This window comes from Lepus europaeus, chromosome 6, assembly GCF_033115175.1.
Source record: "Lepus europaeus isolate LE1 chromosome 6, mLepTim1.pri, whole genome shotgun sequence".
In the NCBI taxonomy this organism is placed as follows: Eukaryota; Metazoa; Chordata; class Mammalia; order Lagomorpha; family Leporidae; genus Lepus; species Lepus europaeus.
In genome coordinates, this window is record NC_084832.1 from 6,510,764 (window position 1) to 6,531,325 (window position 20,562).

A 20,562-nucleotide genomic window follows, 5' to 3' on the forward strand; every position below is an offset into this window, starting at 1 on the left:
TCCCTTCCACCCACACTCCCACCCTTCTTATTTCTTCCTTCTCCCTTTCCTATTCCTATTCTTATTTTTTTTGACAGGCAGAGTTAGACAGTGAGAGAGAGAGCGAGACAGAGAAAGGTCTTCCTTTTTCCATTGGTTCAGCCCCCAAGTGGCCACTACGGCTGGAGTTGCTTCCTCCTGGTCTCCCATGCGGGTGCAGGGCCCAAGGACCTGGGCCATCCTTCACTGTCCTCCCGGGCCATAGCAGAGAGCTGGACTGGAAGAGGAGCAACCAGGACAGAATCTGGCACCTCAACCGGGACTAGATCCCGGGGTGCTGGTGCTGCAGGTGGAGGATTAGCCTAGTGAGCCATGGCGCCGGCCCCTATTCTTATTTTAAGCAAAGATATATTTTCAGTAAACTTTATGCTCATAAAATTAATCCTATACTAAGTAAAGAGTTCAACAAATAGTATGGAAAAATAAAAAAGCCTGTTCTTCAACAGTCAAGACAAGGGCTATTCAAAATCATCACATCTCAAAGTGTTGATATTGCTTCTATGGATTACCTTTTAGGTACTCTATTAGTTACCACAGACCAGGGAGAACATATGCTATTTGTCTTTTTGGAACTGGCTTATTTCATGAAGTATAATGGTTTCCAGTTGCATCCATTTTGCTGCAAACAACAGGATTTCATTCTTTTTTACCACTGCGTAGTATTCCATGGTGTATATATACCATAACTTCTTTATCCAGTCTTTAGTTGACAGACATCAGATAACCCTTTCAGATGCTGATTTCTTTTGGTTTGGGTAAATTCCCTGGAGTGGGATGGCTGGGTCATATGGTAGGTCTATATTCAGATTTCTGAGGTATCTCCATACTGTCTACCAAAGTGTCTATACCAGTTTACATTCCCATCTACAGTGGATTAGGGTACCTTTCCCCACATACCTTCACCAGCATTTGCTGTTTGTTGATTTCTGAATGAAAGCTATCCTAACTGGGGTGAATTGAAACATCATCGTGGTTTTGATTTGTATTTCCTTGATGGCTAATGATCCTGAGCATTTTTTCATGTGTCTGCTGGCCATCTGAATTTCCTGTTTTGAAAGATGCCTGTTCAAGTCCTTTGCTCATTTCTTAATTGATTGTTTTGTTGTTGAGTTTCTTGAGCTCTTTATAGATTCTGGGTATTAATCTTTTATCAGTTGCATAGTTTGCAAACATTTTCTTCCATTCTGTCAGTTGCCTCTTTACTTTGCTGAGGGTTTCTTTTGCAGTACAGAAGCTTCTCAGCTTGATGTAATCCTATTTGTCATTTTTGGTTTTGATTGCCTGTGCTTCTGGGGTCTTTTCCAAGAAGTGAGCCTATGCCTATGTATGTATGTTTGTATGTATGCATGTATTTGAAAGGCAGAGTGACAGAGAATGGGGGGATGGGAGGAAAGAGAGAGAAAGAGAGAGGGAGAGAGAGAGAGAGAGAGAAAGAGAGAGAGAGATCATCTGCCTCTGGTTACTTCCCAGATGGCTGCAAAAGCCAAGCCTGGGCCAGACCAAAGCCAGTAGCCAGAAATTCCATCTGGGTCTCCCATGTGGGTGGCAAGCACTAAAGTGCCCGAGTCTTCACCTGCTACTTCCCAGCTGGATAGAAGTAGACTAACTGTGGGGTCGGCACTGTGGCATAGTGGGTTAAGCTGCCGCCACTAGTGCCGGCATCCCATACAGGTACCGGTTTGAGTCCCGGCTACTGCACTTCTGATGGAGCTCTCTGCTATGGTCTGGGAAAGCAGTACAAGATGACCCATGCACCCACATGGGAGACCCAGAAGAAGCTCCTGGCTGCTGGCTTCGGATCGGCCCCACTTGGCTGTTGCGATCATTTGGGGAGAGAACCAGCAGATGAAGACCTCTCTCTCTCTCTCTCTCTCTCTGCCACTCTGTAACTCTTTCAAATAAATAAATGCATCTTTAAAAAAGAGAAGTAGATAACTGGGATTCTAACTGGCATTTTGATAAGGGATGTGAGTATCCCGACCAGAGATTTAACTTACTGCTCCACAATGCTGGCCCCAGCTAAATTTATCTCATTGGGAAATTTTTAAAATTTTTTTTCTTTATTTCAACAGATTTTTCAAATTATAATTTCAACACAAAATATAGATTTAAAGTCAATTTAAATAATATGCATAATAGTTACTTCTTTGCATAACATAACCTAAGGAAGTATTTTAGAAGCCAATGAGAAGAAATCAGCAAATCTTTATTTTTTATGACAGTAAAAAGTAGAACTCTTCTAGTAGTTGAGCAGGAATAAGAATCGAGTTCAATGAAAACATAAAAATAACAGAAGTGTTATAGGGAATTGCTTGGAGGTGATTATAGAATGCCTGCAGCACATTGTAACATTTCCTGATATGTTTGTCACTGCTGGGAGAATAAAGAAACTGATCTAGAGTCATTTAAAATTGTATTTATAAAACTGTGATGGATGGGTATTTAAGAGAGTCATTGTGTATATACATATAGGCACAATTGATCTAATTATCCATTAGCCAATCACTATATTGGAAAAATATGCATCTTACTAAGATCAAGTCCATTTTTCATGCCACCCATAATAATCCTGTCAGGGCTTATGTATCTCAGCTTCTCATCATTGTTACATTAGCCTCAAAATGCAATTGTGCTTTTAGTCTAACTTTAGTGTTCTAATATAGAAGATAATGCTACTCAATATTATCAGTAGCAACAATAGAAAATAATCAAATCTCATGATCATTGCCCATAACCTAGAGACCGAGGACATCAGCTATTTACCATATTCCAAACAGGCGTATGAGTAGAGTTAAAAATGAACCAACCAATTTGTTGGTCACTGCCTGATATTTAAGTCATAATATCAAGTAGCGTGGAGGAAAAAGAAGTGGCAGACAATTCCATGATGTCTCAGAGCCTTTGGCTTAAGAGGTAACACAAGGTCACCTGAACAGACAGGCTGGATGCAAATGACATGAGTGGATCACAAAGCACAACAGGAGTGTTATCACCAGTAGTTCATGGGTTCATACCCTGAAATCACTGTGGAGCCAAGGCCAAGGGCTTTAGGAAGGAGTCATAGCAGGGCTTTGCAGGAGGGCAACCACCTGAGAGGTTGGCGCTGAAAACCTGTGCTTGAGGATTGACATCTAGTGAGACAGAGACAAACCTGGCAGGCGGGGGGCGGGCATGGTGTGGAGGTCCTCAGTGTACCATTTAGGGTTTGTCATACGCAGAAGTATGACAGGTAAAAGTGGAAGTTACCGAGTCCTTGATGCCTCAGTAGTATGAACCATTCTTTTGCTTCTTACAAAGCCAAATGGGGCAGGGAAAGATTAGAGCGATGTGTCTAGGCTGAAAGTCAACCTTACCAGATTTAGTATCACCCGTGTTGCTAGTCAGTTATATGAATCGTGCAAATCACTTGAGTCCTCTGTAGTTTAATTCTAGATTTATAAAATGTAATGGTAAAACTGACACATTAACTCAGCAGTTTTCAAAAACATAAATTGAGAATAATCAATGCACGCAATATGGAAATTAGCCCTCAGGAATATCAAGACTTGTCATCATTGTGATCCTTCAAGCTCTGTAGAAAAACCTGTGAATTGTCTGAGCTGTAGGGCTATACCTTCAGCAGGCCATCCATTCAGCTCTATTCTAGGTGCAGAGAACAGAGCAATGAACAGCACGCATTACCAGTGTCTCAGAGCTTGTATTCTACTGCGGGAACATTTGAAGTGAGTAGGGTGGCTGTAATGTGCTGAAGACTGGGTGGCTTAACTGACAGAATTTGTTGTACATTTCTAGAGATGGAAGGCTTAGATCAATGTGTTGGAAGTGTTAGTTTTTTCTAAGGCCTCTCTCTGTGGCTTGTGGGAGACCATAATTTTGCTGTGCCTTCACGTGGTCTTTCTGTCATGTGTATGTGTGCCCATGCGCATGCTGGATTGGGAACCACCCTAGTGGCTACATGTTAACATTGTCACCTTTGAAAGACCCTGAGCCTAATACAGGCACATTTGAAATACGAGGTTTAAGGATCGTAATATATGAGTTTTTCAGGCACACAATTCAGCACATAACAGGAGACAGAGAATAAACAAGTAAGCACACAGAGACAAGGGGCATCTGAATGAGGTGATGCAGTCTCATGAGAAGAGTTACTATAGAAGGGCTGATGCACAGAACGTTCATGGAAAAATGGAACCCAAACATAAGTTTATTTAGGTGTGAAAGAATTTGAAGTCAAATCTATGCCTAGTTCATGTCTCCTGAACTTGTTGAAGACCCATGCACAAAGAAGTGCTCTAAAATGAAGACATTGCAAGATGGGGGGGGGGGATTGAAATCATGCCTGTTGGAGAGCTTGGTGCGTGACCCCCACCACAGCTCAGGGGCACGGTGCACAGGTGTCTGACCCACTCCTGCAGGAAGGTCTCCTGGCAGGGAACTGTACCACCAGGGAAAGTTTGCCACTGGGAAGCATTGGTTTGGGCTTTGTGTTGCTGTGGAGGAGGGGTGACCACTTGGTCAGCCATATATCCTGGGGGCCTCCTGAGGGTTTAGAAGGACTTCCCACAAGAGGCTAGGGGAGCAGGAATCACAGCCATGAGCACTTGCAAGCACAAAGGTCTGAGTGAAGGGAGCTTCAAAAGAGAAGTTGGGGAGGCCCTGGACGAACCCCTCAAAAGCATCCTTTAAGATTCAGAGCTGTGGGCACTATGCTAGTTATATTTTCTCCCTTGTATGTTTCTTTCACAGCGTTGCTTCCAGCTTGGGAGGGCTGTGAGCCGGTTGTATTCAGTGGTGGGTGGGCAGAGAGAGGTTGGACTGGGAGCAGCAGATAGACTGAACAGAGGGAAGCTGGTGGCCTTAACTCTCCTAGCACTCTAGAGTTTTACTGAAGAGAGTGACAGAGTTACAGTGACTGGGCCAGTTGGATTTATTATCTGAGAGTGACCAGAAATAAAACAAGACCTGCCTGTGAGTCTGTTTAAAGCAGAGGGAGGAGTAGACAGGGTGGATTTTCAGGGAGCAGTTATGGGAACAACAATTGCTTTTCTCAGTGTATTTTGAGAGGCCTGGTTTTGGAAGACAGATTTTACCTTTCAAGAAAATCTAAGGGGTAGACATTGTGGTGCACAGGTTAAACAACCCACATCCCTCATTGGAGTATCTCAGCTACTCCATGCTTCTCTGATCTAGCTCCTGTTGATGCACCTAAGAGGCAGCACAAGATGGCCCGAATGCCTGGGTCCTCGCTACCCATGTGGGAGACTTGGAAGGAGTCCTGAGCTCCTGCCTTTGGCTTGGATGAGCCCTAGCTGTTAGGGGCATTTAGGGAGAGAGAAGACAAAACCTCTCTCTCTTTCTCTTGTTCTCTCTTGCTCTTTCTCTCTCTGCTTTTATAATAAATGAAGAAATCTTAAAAAACAAAAACAAAAACCACACACAGAACAGTACAAATCATGGGCCTACAAACTCTTTCTGTAAAGAGCCAGATAGAAACTACATTTGGTTTTGCTACCCAAGAGCAGTCAAGGTCATCATCTAGGTGAATATATAGTTTTTTTAAAAAGATATTTGAAAGACAGAGTTACAGAGAGAAGTAGAGACAGAGAGAGGTCTTCCATCTGCTGGTTCACTCCCCAGATGGCTGCAATGGCTGGAGCTGTGCCGATCCGAAGCCAGGAGCCAGGAGATTCTTTCTGGTCTCCCACGTGGGTGCAGGGGCCCAAGGACTTGGGCCATCTTCTACTGCCTTCCCAGGCCATAGCAGAGAGCTGGATTGGAAGAGGAGCAGCTGGGACACGAACCAGTGCCCATATGGGATGCCGGCGCTTCAGGCAAGGGCTTTAACCCACTGCACCACAGCCCCAGCCCCAGCATATATATAGTTTAAGATTTATTTCTTTATTTGAAAGGCATATTTACAGAGAGGAAGAGTCAGCGAAAGAAATCTTCCACCTGCTGGCTCACTCCCCAAACGGCCACAACAGCCAGGGCTGAGCCAGGCTGAAGCCGGCTCTCCCACATGGATGGCAGGGGCCCAGGCACTTCACCCATCTTCCGCTGCTGTCCCTGGATCATTAGCAGGGAACTGGATTGGCAGTGGAGCAGCCAGGACTTGAGCTCGTACTCGTAAGTGATGCTGGCATTGCAGGTAGTGGCTTAATCTCTGTGCCTCAACATCGACCCTTGTGTAGGTACTCACCTACCAAGAAAGGAAACATGTTGGGACACATTTTTTGATGAAATTCAAAATGCAGTGAGTATGATGTTTTTGCAATGCAAGTCTGCTTTGAGAAGAATGGGATGTTTGATTTCTTCATTGGAAGTGAAGTTAGTGTTGCCTGTCATCTAATCGACTGCAAAGTTTCCACGGTATAGACCATGAGCTGGAGCAGTATACGAGGGAACAGGCAATGAGGCTGTTTAGCCCATAGGCCACAGTGTGCCGAAGGTCTGAGACAATGCTTTACTTGGTTCTATTATCACAGTTACAAGGCTGGAGTCCATGAGGGTGTTGCTGGTGGAATGTGAATTAAGCTTGATGAAGCGAGTTGGAGAACAGGGGACTGCCCCCTCACAAAAACAGGCAAAGATGGCTTTGTTTGTCCTTTGCTGGGAGTGATTCCATGAAAAGCAAGAGTGGAATGAGTGGAAATGTCCCATAGCACTAAGCTAGGTTTTTATTTTTGTTCATCAATCCTTTAATAACTGACCTGTGTGTTTTGCATAGACATTTTCAAGATTTCTAGCATCCAAGAAAGTGCAAATATGAGTCAGCTTCTTCCTGGTATGTGGTGGAATATGAAAACTATTGTTGAAATGCTATGGTTTTTTTTTTTTTTTTATTGACAGGCAGAGTTAGAGAGACAGAGAGAAAGGTCTTCCTTCCGTTGGTTTACCCCCCCAGTGGCTGCTGTGGCCGGCGCATTGTGGCCGATCCGAAGCCAGGAGCCAGGTGCTTCTCCTGGTCTCCCATGCGGGTGCAGGGCCCAAGGACCTGGGCCATCCTCCACTGCACTCCCGGGCCACAGCAGAGAGCTGGCCTGGAAGAGGAGCAACCGGGACAGAATCTGGTGCCCCGACCGGGACTAGAACCCGGTGTGCCGGTGCCACAGGTGGAAGATTAGCGTAGTGAGCCGCAGCGCTGGCTGAAATGCTATGATTTTGAACATAGCAAATATTATTGACTTCTAGGTTAGTGTGTGTGTGTGTGTGTGTGTGAGAGTGGGATGAACGAGATAGAAAAGAGAAGAAACAGCAGAGGAGGAGATAAAGATTAGGAAAAACCACCATTTAGAACAAAGGGATGGAGATACTGGGGCAGGGGATGGCTTGAGAACTTCAGCTCTGTTTTTTACCACATTTGGAAATAGTGGCCAAACCGCTTCACAGACCCAACAGCGATATGCCAGTCGGAGTTCGTGACATTTATGAATTTCGCATACAGCAGCTTTGTAAATACATGCAAAAGTGAGAATATTGATGTGAGGAGAGTATCAGTGCATTGATCATGATAAATTGCTCACCGAATTGGCCAGAGGTGTGGATTGTTAAGGAGTCTCATGATACAGTCCCCATTACAACCACTCATTATTGATACTGTTGACTGCAGGGAGCTTGCAATGTGGTATTGTACTCACATCACTCATTATTTGCTTTTCAAATACATTTTTAAATCAGTGGTGTCAGTGTAAGCTCTCTTTGTTAAGAATAAAAGCTATAAATGAATGAAACCTTCAAAAAAGACAATAGAAGCCAACTCCCTACAGTGAGGAGATATTTGTTATTTTACATTCGAATATCCTATCCCATGTAGTCAGGATCAGACCAGAGAATGTACTACTGTTGTATAGTTTCTTTACTTCTGTTAGTGTTGAACACTTTTGTCTTTGAATTCACCCTGTTATCATCCTTACACCCCTGGCAAATTTTTATTGGGTTATTTGCTGAGTTTTTAATCACTTTATTCATTCTCAGGTTTCTATAGGTTTTTTTAGAAAAGCGATTCTCTCTTCTACAATCTTTCCATCTTGATAGCAATTGCTATGATTTATTCTTTAGGTGACACATCAACAGGGGATAGATACACCAAACTTTATGTTCACAAACAAACCAAATATTGAATGTAATTGTGTTCATCATTTTTCTTAAGAGATGAGGACTGTGCCATTTTTACCTATATTTCATTCAGCTCGATCTATCCTCTCCAACTGTACTAATTGGTTTTGGTGTAGTGTGGCACAGTTAATACTCTCATTTGTTTTCTTTTATCAATGCATTATTTTTAATTCTTCAGTTTGTCAGCTTAGATTTTTTATTTTAAATTTGGGGTAACATTAAAAAATATGTGCATCCTAAAAGTTGAACTTCTGGGGGACTCTGAGAAGTCATTTACTTTAAAAACCGCTTCTGAAACCTGTGGAGGAGTTTTCTTCTCCAGACGCCTAGCTAGCGTGTTGATTGGCAGGAAGCCGGGAAGGAAGCACACTCCAGCTTCTGAATTTCGTTTTGTTAGAAAGGCAGATAGAGCAGAGAGGGACCGATTGACTTGGAGATGAAGCCGTTAGCTCCTCAAAATCTGGAACATGCTTGGCAATTTCAGATGTGCACTCTTTTTCTTTTTTTGGACAGGCAGTGAGAGAGAGACAGAGAGAAAGGTCTTCCTTCTGTTGGTTCACCCCCCAAATGGCTGCTACGGCCAGCGCTGCGCCGATCTGAAGCCAGGAGCTAGGTGCTTCCTCCTGGTCTCCCATGCGGGTGCAGGGCCCAAGCTCTTGGGTCATCCTCCACTGCCTTCCCGGGCCACAGCAGAGAGCTGGCCTGGAAGAGGGGCAACCAGGATAGAATTTGGCACCCCGACCAGGACTAGAACTCGGGGTGCTGGCGCCGCAGGCCGATCTTGATCCGGAACATATCACTAAGTCTGCATATATTTATATCAATGCTTTTGTACGCTCTTTAATTTTTTTTAAAAGATTTATTTATTTGAAAGGAAGCAGAGTTACAGAGAGAGAGAGAGAGAGAGTGAGCGAGGAAGCAAGCCAGGCCTTTCATCTGCTGGTAAACTCCCCAGATGGCTGCAATGGCAGGGGCTAGGCCAGCCCTCTCCCACCACTGATAGACGCATCAAAGTAGTACTTCCTGGCACTCGGTGGGCCCACATTGATGTACCTTTATCAGGCTAAGTCCCCAGACACTATGTGCAGCAATGTTCATAACCACTGGCCAGGGCTGGGGCATCTCTGAGCCAATAGTGCACTGTTGGCCTCTCATGGCTGTCTTTTGGTTACAACTCCAGTTCCTGCTGATTGATCAGGTATCTGTGTGGGTAACCAGTGTCCATGACACACTGATTGTATACCTTATGGCTGTCACACCAGAATGGGACTGTGCGGTCACCTTGACAAAGCATAGCATCGGCTGCTTTGGGTGGTGAGGGGCTCTGTGTGGGGACTCAGGCCTTCTCTCTAATGGAACCAGAAATGTGTATGTGCAGGTTGAATGACCAGGATAGGCTTTGCAACCAATGTGTTAAATGGCTGTTGAAATTTATTTCTCTTCTCTAAAACTAACGGTGAGAGGGAGGAGGAAGAGGGGTGGGAGAGTGGGTGGGAGGGCAGGTACGTTGGGAAGAATCACCATGTTCCTAAAGTTGTAACTGTGAAATGTATAAAGTTTATATCTATTAAATAAAAGGTTTCTGGAGAACAATAAAAAAATAAGACTAAGGATGAATTTCAAAGTGAAGGTAAAGTGTGGTAAATGCAGGAAAGTAAGAGGCAAAAAAATTGCCCTCTTCCCCTCTGTCAGTAAGATGTCCACCAGCCTTGGCCTTGACAGGACTGCCGGCGGCTGGAACCCTGCTGAAGGGAAGCATCATCGTGCATGGGAGGACACCTGCCTGTGTGTGTCTTCTGTGTCCACCTTGCTCTGCCACCCTGAGGATCAGGGAGAGCTTTGTGGGGTTTCTTCAGACCACAGGGATTAAGCTCCTGGAGTTGTAGCTCACTTTCACATATTTCTAATCATTCCCAGCACAAGTCAAGGAGTCCTAAACTTTTCTTGAAATAAACAGTCTGGCACTATCAGTATATTATAAAGCATCTTAGAATAGGTTCACAGAGACATAGGGGAAAAGAAAACTACACAGTAGCACAGAACCAGCTGACCCATTTCTGAGTTGGTAACGAAAAGAGATCTTTGATTTTTTTTTTTTCAATTATGTTCTTTACACATTGAAAGACAGGCTTAGAAAACAGTATCAGGTCAATTTTAGTTCACAATTGAACACAGTAATAGGTCTAAGAGTCAAAGGGATCACACAAACAAGACTAGTGTCTGCTAATACTAACTGATAGAATCATAAAGGGAAAAAACAATCCAACATGGGAAGCGGGATACACAGCAGACTCATAGAATGGCAGATGTCCTAAATAGCACTCTGGCCTCAGAATCAGCCCTTAAGCCATTCGGATCTGGCTGAAGAGCCCATGAGAGTATTGTAGGCCTGGAAAGCCAAGTCACTCTGGAAAAAAAAAAAAAGACCTAAATGAAAGATCTCTGTGAGTGAGATCCCAGTGGAAAGAACGGGGCCATCAAAGAAGGAGGTACCTTTCTCTGAAGGGAGGAGAGAACTTCCACTTTGACTATGACCCTATTGGAATAAGATCAAAGTCGGTGAACTCTAAAGGCTTCCATAGCCTTGGCAACTCATGACTAGAGCCTAGGGAGATTACTGACGCCATGAACAAGAGTGTCAAATTGTTAAATCAACCACAGGAGTCACTGTGTACTTATGTCTCATGTGGGATCTGTCCTTAATGTGTTGTCCAATGTGAAGTGATGCTATAACTAGTACTAAAACAGTATTTTTACACTTTGTGTGTCTGTGTGGGTGCAAACTGATGAAAGCTTTACTTAGCATATACTGAATTGATCTTCTGTACATAAAGATAATTGAAAATGAAAAAAAAAAACAAAACCCTGGTGCTAAATTGGAAATTGCAAACAAAATTAATCAATTTTTTAAAAAATATCATGTAGGATCTCTGTCTTTAGTGTGCTGTACACTGTTATTTAATGCTATAACTAGTACTCCAACAGTATTTTTTCACTTTGTGTTGCTATGTGGGGGCAAACTGTTGAAATCTTTACTTAATATATACTAAACTGATTTTCTGTATATAAGGAAAATCGAAAATGAATCTTGATGTGAATGGAAAGGGAGAGGGAGCGAGAAAGGGGAGGGTTGCGGGTGGGAGGGAAGTTATGGGAGGGGGAAGCCATTGTAATCCATAAGCTGTACTTTGGAAATTTATATTCATTAAATAAAAGTTAAAAAAAAAAGAAAACAGTATCAGGACAATTACAAACTTAGGTTTAGGCCAGGCTTATAGGAATGGTACTTATAGGAAGGGTACTTTAGTTCATTAAGTCCCTCTTGAATACACACATACACACAAGGGCACTTCAAAAGTCATGGGAAAATGGAATTAAAAGTGCTGAGTTTATTTTAGTGCAAAATTCTTTTGAAATCCATGTATAGATTTTCCATTTTACACATTTTCCATATATATGAAAACCATTTCCACTTTCCACAAACATTTTGAGGTACCATGTACGAGAATGTGTGTATATAGAGAGAAAGCTTAATTGACCTTGTTCTTCAAGACAAATTAATCCCTATATTCCATTTTACTACACAGTAATATATATTCTTCAAGCTTTCTGTGTGTGCAAATATGTCTCTGCTAATATTATTTCTGTTCTACATGATACTTCCAGAAATTAATGATATATTAATTAGTCTATTATTAATATAATAGAATATTAGTTAATATGAGCAGTGGCATGTGACACAGCTTGATTACATTACCACTACCAGTAACCTCCTCCACCCCTCTGTCCATTCACCCAGCCAGTCATCCCACAAATTTTCCTTCTCCCACTCATTCCAGAACTCATGGAATCCCCACTGTATAGACATTATTCAGGTACTGGGACTAGAGGGAGGAGCCACACACCATGGCCATGTTAAGCCACCCACATTCTTTTTTTTTTTTTTTTTTTTTTTGACAGGCAGCGTGGACAGTGAGAGAGAGACAGAGAGAAAGGTCTTCCTTTGCCGTTGGTTCACCCTCCAATGGCCGCCGCGGCTGGCACACCGCGCTGATCTGAAGGCAGGAGCCAGGTGCTTCTCCTGGTCTCCCATGGGGTGCAGGGCCCAAGCACTTGGGCCATCCTCCACTGCACTCCCTGGCCACAGCAGAGAGCTGGCCTGGAAGAGGGGCAACCGCGACAGAATCCGGCGACCTGACTGGGACTAGAACCCAGTGTGGCGGCGCCACAAGGCGGAGGATTAGCCTGTTGAGCCACGGTGCCGGCTGCCACCCACATTCTAACCCTGGTCCTGTATAACTAGAGGCAGGCGTCAGAGCTCACACTGGCTTCATAAATGCAGGCTCCCTGGAGCCATGGCCACTCCTTAGTCGGGAGGGATCTGGAGAGTGTGTTTCTTAGGGTGTTGTTTGCTCTCAGGGAGGATGCCCTGCTGGAACGTGAGGGAGGGACTGGGAGCACAAGGGGTAGGAGCAGCTGGGTCCGAGTGGAAGCCGGTGTTCCAATCAAGGGAGAAGATACAGGGCTGCGGGAGCTCCATGGCAAGGAACAGGAAGGCAGACGCAGAAAACTCAACACTGAATTGGAGAACAGACTGGGTGGGCCTAGAACATGCATAAATGATACAAGAGGGGTGGTGATATCTTTTATATTCCCACTTATATGGAAAAGTTAGATTAAAATCATGATCTGGAAACCATAAGTCCCTCCCTCTCCCTGCATGTAATCGTATCTACCTACCTGTCGGTTAAATAGCCCCTTTCCCTTTCCCTGGATGTATCTTGCTTCCCCTGGGACCCAGGATGGGAGTTGGCAGTTGGGACGGGTCCTCTTCTTTCCTTGGAGACCAGGACACCCAGAGGCACTAAGGGTGCCCTCTCTCTACCTCCCTTCCCCCCATCCCTTTTCTCCCTCTGGCCCACTCTGCTCAACTATGCCCTAGTGTTTGTGTATGTGTGTGCACATACACACACGCTCATGTTAGTTTTCTCACCTTTTAAATGAACTACCACTTTGTGCACCGTATATGCACCTGTACTTAGAATGTTCCTCTAAGTAGAAGACAAGGACCTGCAGTAGCATTCAACCCCAGCTCTCCCACATCACTGGGAACCCATAGGTGAGATAGATCCTGCTACTCCTGCCACGCAGGTAACAGGAGCCTTTTGTTGTCTTACTTTGATGCTACCTGATGGCTCTGTTCTGTTTCTACCATGCTCACTCAGTTTCTGTATGCCCCCTCTATGCCAGCACTGCTCTACATGAAACACCTTCTTCCATCATTAGCATAAACCTGCCTGTACATTTTTATTCTTTCTGTCTTAAAGAGGAGGACACTGAGGCACAAGGAGTTTAAGAAAATTCCTCTGTCAGGCACTATTCAAGCCCAGCAGACAGGACATAGGCTCTGTGCTGCAGATCGTCCCCTGTGCAGCACCACGGGAGCTGGCCACAGAGGTGGCATGGCAGTGGACGACCTTGGAGCTCAGCAACGTGGCAGCTCTGTGCAGAGATCTTGCCCTTCCCGGCTCTGAGGAGGCAGAAGGGTTTAGTCTTTGTTGCACTGAACTGCAAGGTGCCTATGGTCTACGCTGGTGGAGGTATTCCCACCACAACCCCACAGTGTGAGGAGCGTCTGTAGATAAGGACATCATGGCTGTACCATAAAGCTGAGGCGCAGTGTAGGTGAAATGCCACGCAGAAAGCACAGTTGGGGAGAAGAGAAAGGCAGGGCAGCAGGTCCGTTTGCACTGTGCAGCAGTTCTCACAGGTGAATGCACAGATGACTCACCTGCACCTTCCCTGCTGCCCGTGCCACGTGCCGTTGACCTATTACATCAGCATGTCTGGGCCTGAGACCCAGGCATGGGCATTTCCAATCCCCCAGGGAGTTCTAAGATGAGGTTAAGGTGCGGTGTCTATTCACGTGGAACTGAGCTTCTTAGACTCTTGTGTGCCCCAGAGTCACCTGCAGGCTTTATTAAGGGCAATTTGCTGGGCCTGGCCCCAGTCAGTCTTCAGATGTATGAAGATGCCCAAGGCTTGGAAAGGACTGTCTCACATCCAACCAGCATTACAGGACTCCTCCTTAAGAGAAAACTTGATTAATAATTGAAAAGAGAATTTTAGCACAGTTTCCTTAAACCTAGGAATCTTCCATCACTGTCTTTTGGAACCACAAGAAAAAGTTTTTTTTTTCCTACATAAGAATTAGAAATATTAATGTATTATTTTCTTCTAGGATATAAATTCTATATGATCCTACACTGCCTGTTTTAGTCACTGCGCTGCCCTAAACTTAGAGCTGCTCCTGGCACAGAGCATTAGTTCAACCAGTATTTGTTGGCTAAATAAACATTGCAAAGTTCTATATAGTCCTTAATACATACAATCTATACACTTAAGAAAGCACCCACGGTGTGCCAAGCTCCTACTGTGAAAGCAGGTAAATAAAACTGACTTAGTTCCTGGTTTCACGAAAGGCACTTCTAAATAGAATGTAAGAATGTGGCGAAAGCATTTTAATACATCTATGATAATTTCTATTTATGCATTTGATCAATTTGTGTGACAAACAGATAGAAAGAAACAGAATAATAGAGCCCCCACTTGCTGGTCGATACCCTCAGATGCCTGGAACCAGCCTCCACCAAAGCTGGGAGCCTGGAACTCAACCCAGGTCACTCATGTGGGTGACAGGGCAGCTGCTTGAGCCACGCTCGCAGTGTACAGTATCAGGAAGCTGGAAGTGGGAGCGTAGCTGGTGCTGGAGCCCTGGCACTGTGCATGGAGTGCAAGTATCCCAGCAGCTTCTTAACCATCGAGCCAAACGCCCCCTACCCCAAAATGATGAGTTTTACTCAGTATGTTTCTATTTCTGTAGATAAACAATGGTTTTATTTGTCTATAGAACTCTATTCGTATTCCACAAAATCCATAAAGTAGCTGCTATGTGTTTCAGGATTAAGTGTGATAAAATTCTATGTTTATACACATTTCTAAGGTGAAGTGGCTATTGCATTTTATTTACTTATTCATTCACTTGAGAGGTCCACTCCCTAAATGCCCACCATGGCTGGGGCTTGGCTGAGGCTCGAGTCAGGAGGCAGGTATGCAATCCAAGTGTCCCACGTGGGTGGTAGGAATCCAAGTACTTGGGCCATCATGGCTGCCCTCAGGATCTGCATTGACAGGAAGTTAGAATCAGGAACCCCAGGCAGGAATTGAACCCAGGTACTCTGTTGTGGGATGTGGGTTTCCCAACTGGCATCTTAACTGCTAGGCCAAATGCTAGCTCGGAAGTTGTGTCCTCTTAGATAGGGACAAAAAAGATATATTTGGTAAACTACCCATGATGCCCTTGAAAACGTGAAGAGGCTAATGAATAGATTGTTCAAAGAAGTATGAATTGATGTCACAGCCTGAAGTTTATATGCTGATCTACTGATACCTCTGGGATAATGCATTCAAGAAGGTGGTATTTAGATTTTATATTCCAAAAGACTTGTTTTGAAAGCAACATGTGTCTGGATGACTACTTAAAAATCGGAAAGACTGAAATTTGTAGACTCAGATTTTTGGCACCGGCCCCCTTCCTGTGCTTGCTTAGAGCTACACAATCTGAGAGCAGTTCCTCATTCTCAGGGTTAAAAGAAATCACAAGAATGGCTCCTGCCTTCAACACTTTCTCTTTTCTCTCTTGGCAATTAGATAAGACTCCATGGGAGGTCACAGCCACAGAGACCACGGACTCCCAAGATGGGCTTGGCATCTATGAAAACTTTGAACACCTGTGAAAGATTTCAATTTGTGCATTTTTCTAAAGATAGGGTCCATAAACTCAGCTGGAATCTCAAAGTGTCCATGATCCACAAAATATCAAGAATCACTATCCTATGGTCATGTAGTCCTGGAAGATGGCATCCTGTAAGGATGCCAAATCTTTTCCTCTTTTTCATCTGTATACTATTGTCTATCTTTTTTTTTTCAAGGTATATTTATTTATTTGAACGTCAGAGAGAGAGAGAGAGAGAGACTGAAAGATGTCTTCAATCCAGTGGTTCACTCCTTCGATGGCTACAATGGCCAGGGGTGGGCCAGGCCAAGTCAGGAGCTTCATTTGAGTGCCCCATGTGGGTGGCAGGGGCCTAAACACTTGGGCCATCTTCCATTGCTTTTCCCAGGCCTGTTAACTGGTAACTGGATTGGAAGTGGAGCAGCCAGAACCTAAAATGGTGCCCATATGGAATGCTAGCGTTGCAGGTAGAGGCTTTACCTGCTATGCCACAAAACAGTGGCCCTACTGTTGTATATTTTTATCAGTCTCCCCAAATCCATTTTGGAGCAACATGGAAGATAAGAGCACAATTACACTCATGAATATTTTAATTAGTAGCTTGGGAGTTACTCTTCTGAGAGTTTATTAAGTTTAACAAGGACTGTAGAAAACAGACTTTGTACTACAGCAGATTTGTGGCCCTGTTAAATAACTTTTGGTTGGTTCTTTAGTTACGCTCATAAACCTCAGATTTCTCATGTATAGGAACAATAATGTCAATTCCATGTATTTAACCATAAAATTAAGCTAAGGAAAATGCACGAAAGTGCTGTTTACTTAATGAAGACTTCTTGCTTTAGTTTTGCCTTAATAAATCCTTGGTACCATCTGCATTTCCAAGTCCAACAGCTCTGTGAGGGTAGGTACTGCCATTATCAAGCCCCTGGTTTATAAAAGCTTGGAGAGGGTAAGTGACTTGCTCAAGGTCACACCCTGTGGTGGAAGACCAGGATTCAAGCCTGTCTGTAGAGCTCATGGTCTATTGTTTGCTTTTACTGTGATACACGGATACAACACCTCCCTCAGCTTGAAATGGAGTTTGCAAAGCAGACTTCTGGGAAAGAGGACATGTGCTTTTTCTGCTGTGTTCTTAGAATCTCTACAAGGCTCACTCTGGATTGAGAGGAGAGTCATTGTTCCAGAGCTGATAGTTTCACAGCTTGTGGAATTCCAGCTACCCTAGCACCATCCAAAGTGTCAGAACGCAGCTGTTGGAGCTGATAGCAGCTGCCAGGTGAGTGGGGGATACCTCACCAAGTGTGACAGGGTGACCTGGTGCCAGCTGGACGGCAAAGGATCTCCTGAAGAAGAGGACGGCTCATGCAAGGCCACCTCCTCCCTGTGACATTTCACTCCAGGAGAAGGTTTGAGAAGCAATAACTGGCTCCAAAACACGGGGTGGGGGGAACGCAAGCATCTTGGTGTTTATAGAAATCACACCCACAAGTCTATGTGCGCTCTTCAGATGGGGGGTTAGTTCAAAGCTGGTGATTAATGCGTATCTTACAATCTGTATATGTGTAACAGTCATGTAAACTCTACGTGGGGTGAGCAAAACAGTCATTAATTTGAAGATAAATTTTCTTCCTTAGTCAAACTTTCCAATGTTCCTTAAACATGTTGTTTATGTAAAAATTTATTTATAGCTATTTTTACCCTCACTCAGTAATCACTGAATATATATGTATACATCCACCCCTACATACATATATATATGAACCGTCTCCCTCTAATTCCAGCTAACACCTTTGTTATTTATACCAGTGCATATAAGTCTCCCTTTATGACATAACATCTGTTGCTGGAAGAGTGGTTTTGTTCGCAGAAATGAGTCATATACTTTGAACCAAGCAAAAGAAGAGATCAATCACAAATAGAAAAATAATCTTGCTCCGTACGTTGACTTTCCTTTAGGCCAGAGTTCCACACTTGCACACACATTGACATAGGAGCCAAGCCCTCCCCGCATAGCTCCTAGAGGTCAGTGTGTGCTGAGCAGGGGATGTCTGTTCACACATGGAGATGATCTTATCAGCTGTTAGGGGCCTAGGATTCATCCCGGGCTTGATGACAGCTTTCTTATCTATCAGCCATTTTTGTTGGTTGCATTTCTTTCCTTTTTTTTTTTTTTTTTTTTTTTTTGACAGGCAGAGTGGACAGTGAGAGAGAGAGAGAGAGAGAGAGAGAGAGAAAGGTCTTCCTTTTTGCCGTTGGTTCACCCCCCAATGGCCGCTGCGGCTAGCGCACCACGCTGATCCAAAGGCAGGAGCCAGGTGCTTCTCCTCTCCCATGAGGTGTAGGGCCCAAGCACTTGGGCCATCCTCCACTGCACTCCTTGGCCACAGCAGAGAGCTGGCCTGGAAGAGGGGCAACCGGGACAGAATCCAGCGCCCCGACCGGGACTAGAACCCAGTGTGCCGGTGCTGCAAGGCAGAGGATTAGCCTATTGAGCCATGGCACTGGCCTGTTGGTTGCATTTCATAGATACCTCTATCTGCTGTATTTCTTAGAATTCTCAAAATTTGCTATGATATTAAAATTTAGCCAATTCGTATTGATTATACATCTTTTTAAAAAGATATATTCATTTGAAAGGATATGTTTTTAAAAGATACTTAAAAAATTATTGTATTTATTTAAAAGTTACAGAGAGAGGCAGAGACACACACACACACAGAGAACTTCCTCTGCTGGTTCATTCCCCAAATGACTGCAACAGCCTGGGCTAGGCCTGAATGAAATCAGGAGTCTGGAACTCCATTGAAGTCTCCCCCATGGGTGGAAGGGGCCCACGTAGTTGGGCCATCTTCTGCTGCTTTTCTAGGCACATTATCAGGGAGCTGGTTGGAATGGGAGCAGCCAAAACTCAGACTGATACTCATGTGGGAAGCCTACTCTCAGCTGGTGGTTTAACTCACTGTCCTATAATGTCAGCCCCAAAGTAACATCTTTCAGATGACTTTATATTACTTCAGTGAACAAGCTTAAAAACGTATTTATTTTTATATTTCAAAGTCAGGATGGCAGAGGGGGAGGTACACAGAGATCTTCCCATCTGTTCACATACCAGATGGCTGGTCCAGGCTGAAGCCAGGATACTGGAATTCCATCCAGGTCTCCCATGTGGGTGGCAGAGGTTCAAGCACTTGGGCCATCTTCTGCTGCCTTCCCAGGCACACTGGCAAGGAACTGGATTTGGAGTGGAGCAGCTGGGACTTAAACCGGCACTCTAATATGGAATGCTGGCATCACAGGCAGGGGCTTAACTTGCTGTGCCATAACTCTGGCCTCTAGTGAAAAAGTTTAATTTCTCAATAGGATGCGGTATATGTATACATATTTTCCTTATTTGTCTTTTTGCCAAAATGAAGCATATTGAAATAAACATAGTTCTTAGTGAAAATGCCCATTGCTGCAAAAAAGTATTCTGTTTTGCATTTACGTGGCCTTAAGTTCTAAATCTAAATGTATACTTCAAAAAAACTGAAACTATGGAAAAGCAAGATGAGAAATGCAAAATTTACTGCAATCCAAATCTTGGGGTACCCTCTGAGATTAACAACCCACGGTGGGGGTGTTGATTTGAGAGGAATGTAAACTGTAGAAATTACTGGGGAGGAATTATTGCTATAAATGATTTTAAATTTCATAACAAATAATTATATAATATAGACTCATTCATGGATACCTAAAAATTACTAGTAGTTTTCATTAGCCTAAGGCTTACAACTTCCGGCGAAAACCAAAGTACACATTTCTGGAAAACAGAAAACAGTGTGTTTCCTCCAAGTCAACATTTTGCAGGCCTTTCACATTTCACACCTGTCCATGGTGTCAAGTTTTTCTCGAGATTTACAAGGCCCAGAGATGGCAAGAATGGGTGTAATTCCAAAAGGTGGGCCGACTCAGTTGGACAGTGTAGCCACACAGAGTTCATTCAAAGCTCTGGCACAGCATAATTGGAAGAAGTGCTTGTGTCAACGATCCACTCTTTTTGCTCCAATAGTCCTTTTCTGAGAAGGAAACAGTTTATTAGTGATGCTAAATGGAAGAGGGATATGCCAAAGAGGATGAAAGGAAGAACACACATAATTGATTTGTTTTCAAATTCTTGATATTAGGGAACAATTAGAATATATTTGCTTATGAAACATAATTGTATTTGATTCTGTGCTGATGTATTATAGATAAATGGGTTCCATGGGCTGAAATTATCACAATACTTGCAACATTGCTTGCATCTGAAGATTCTTTCCCATTCAGGAAAACACACTTTTGCATTTGGATCCATCACAGAAAAGGCATGCGGTGAGTGGTTCCCAGAGAAGAGGGAAACCCAGTCCTGGCACTGCACGCACTCTGTGCTCCCTGGCTGCTTTTGCAGCTGCAGTGGCTTCATACTGGTTCTCCCTGGCTCTCGTGGATCTTTGTCTTCTGCAAGAGCTCCCCAGCTGTTGTTCCGTCTTTCAGAGTGGCCTTTCACTGGCTCACTTCTTAGATTTTTGCTCTTATTCTTCACAACGTCCTTTCTAAGTCCCTCTATGCCTGGGACTGCATTGATATCAACAAGT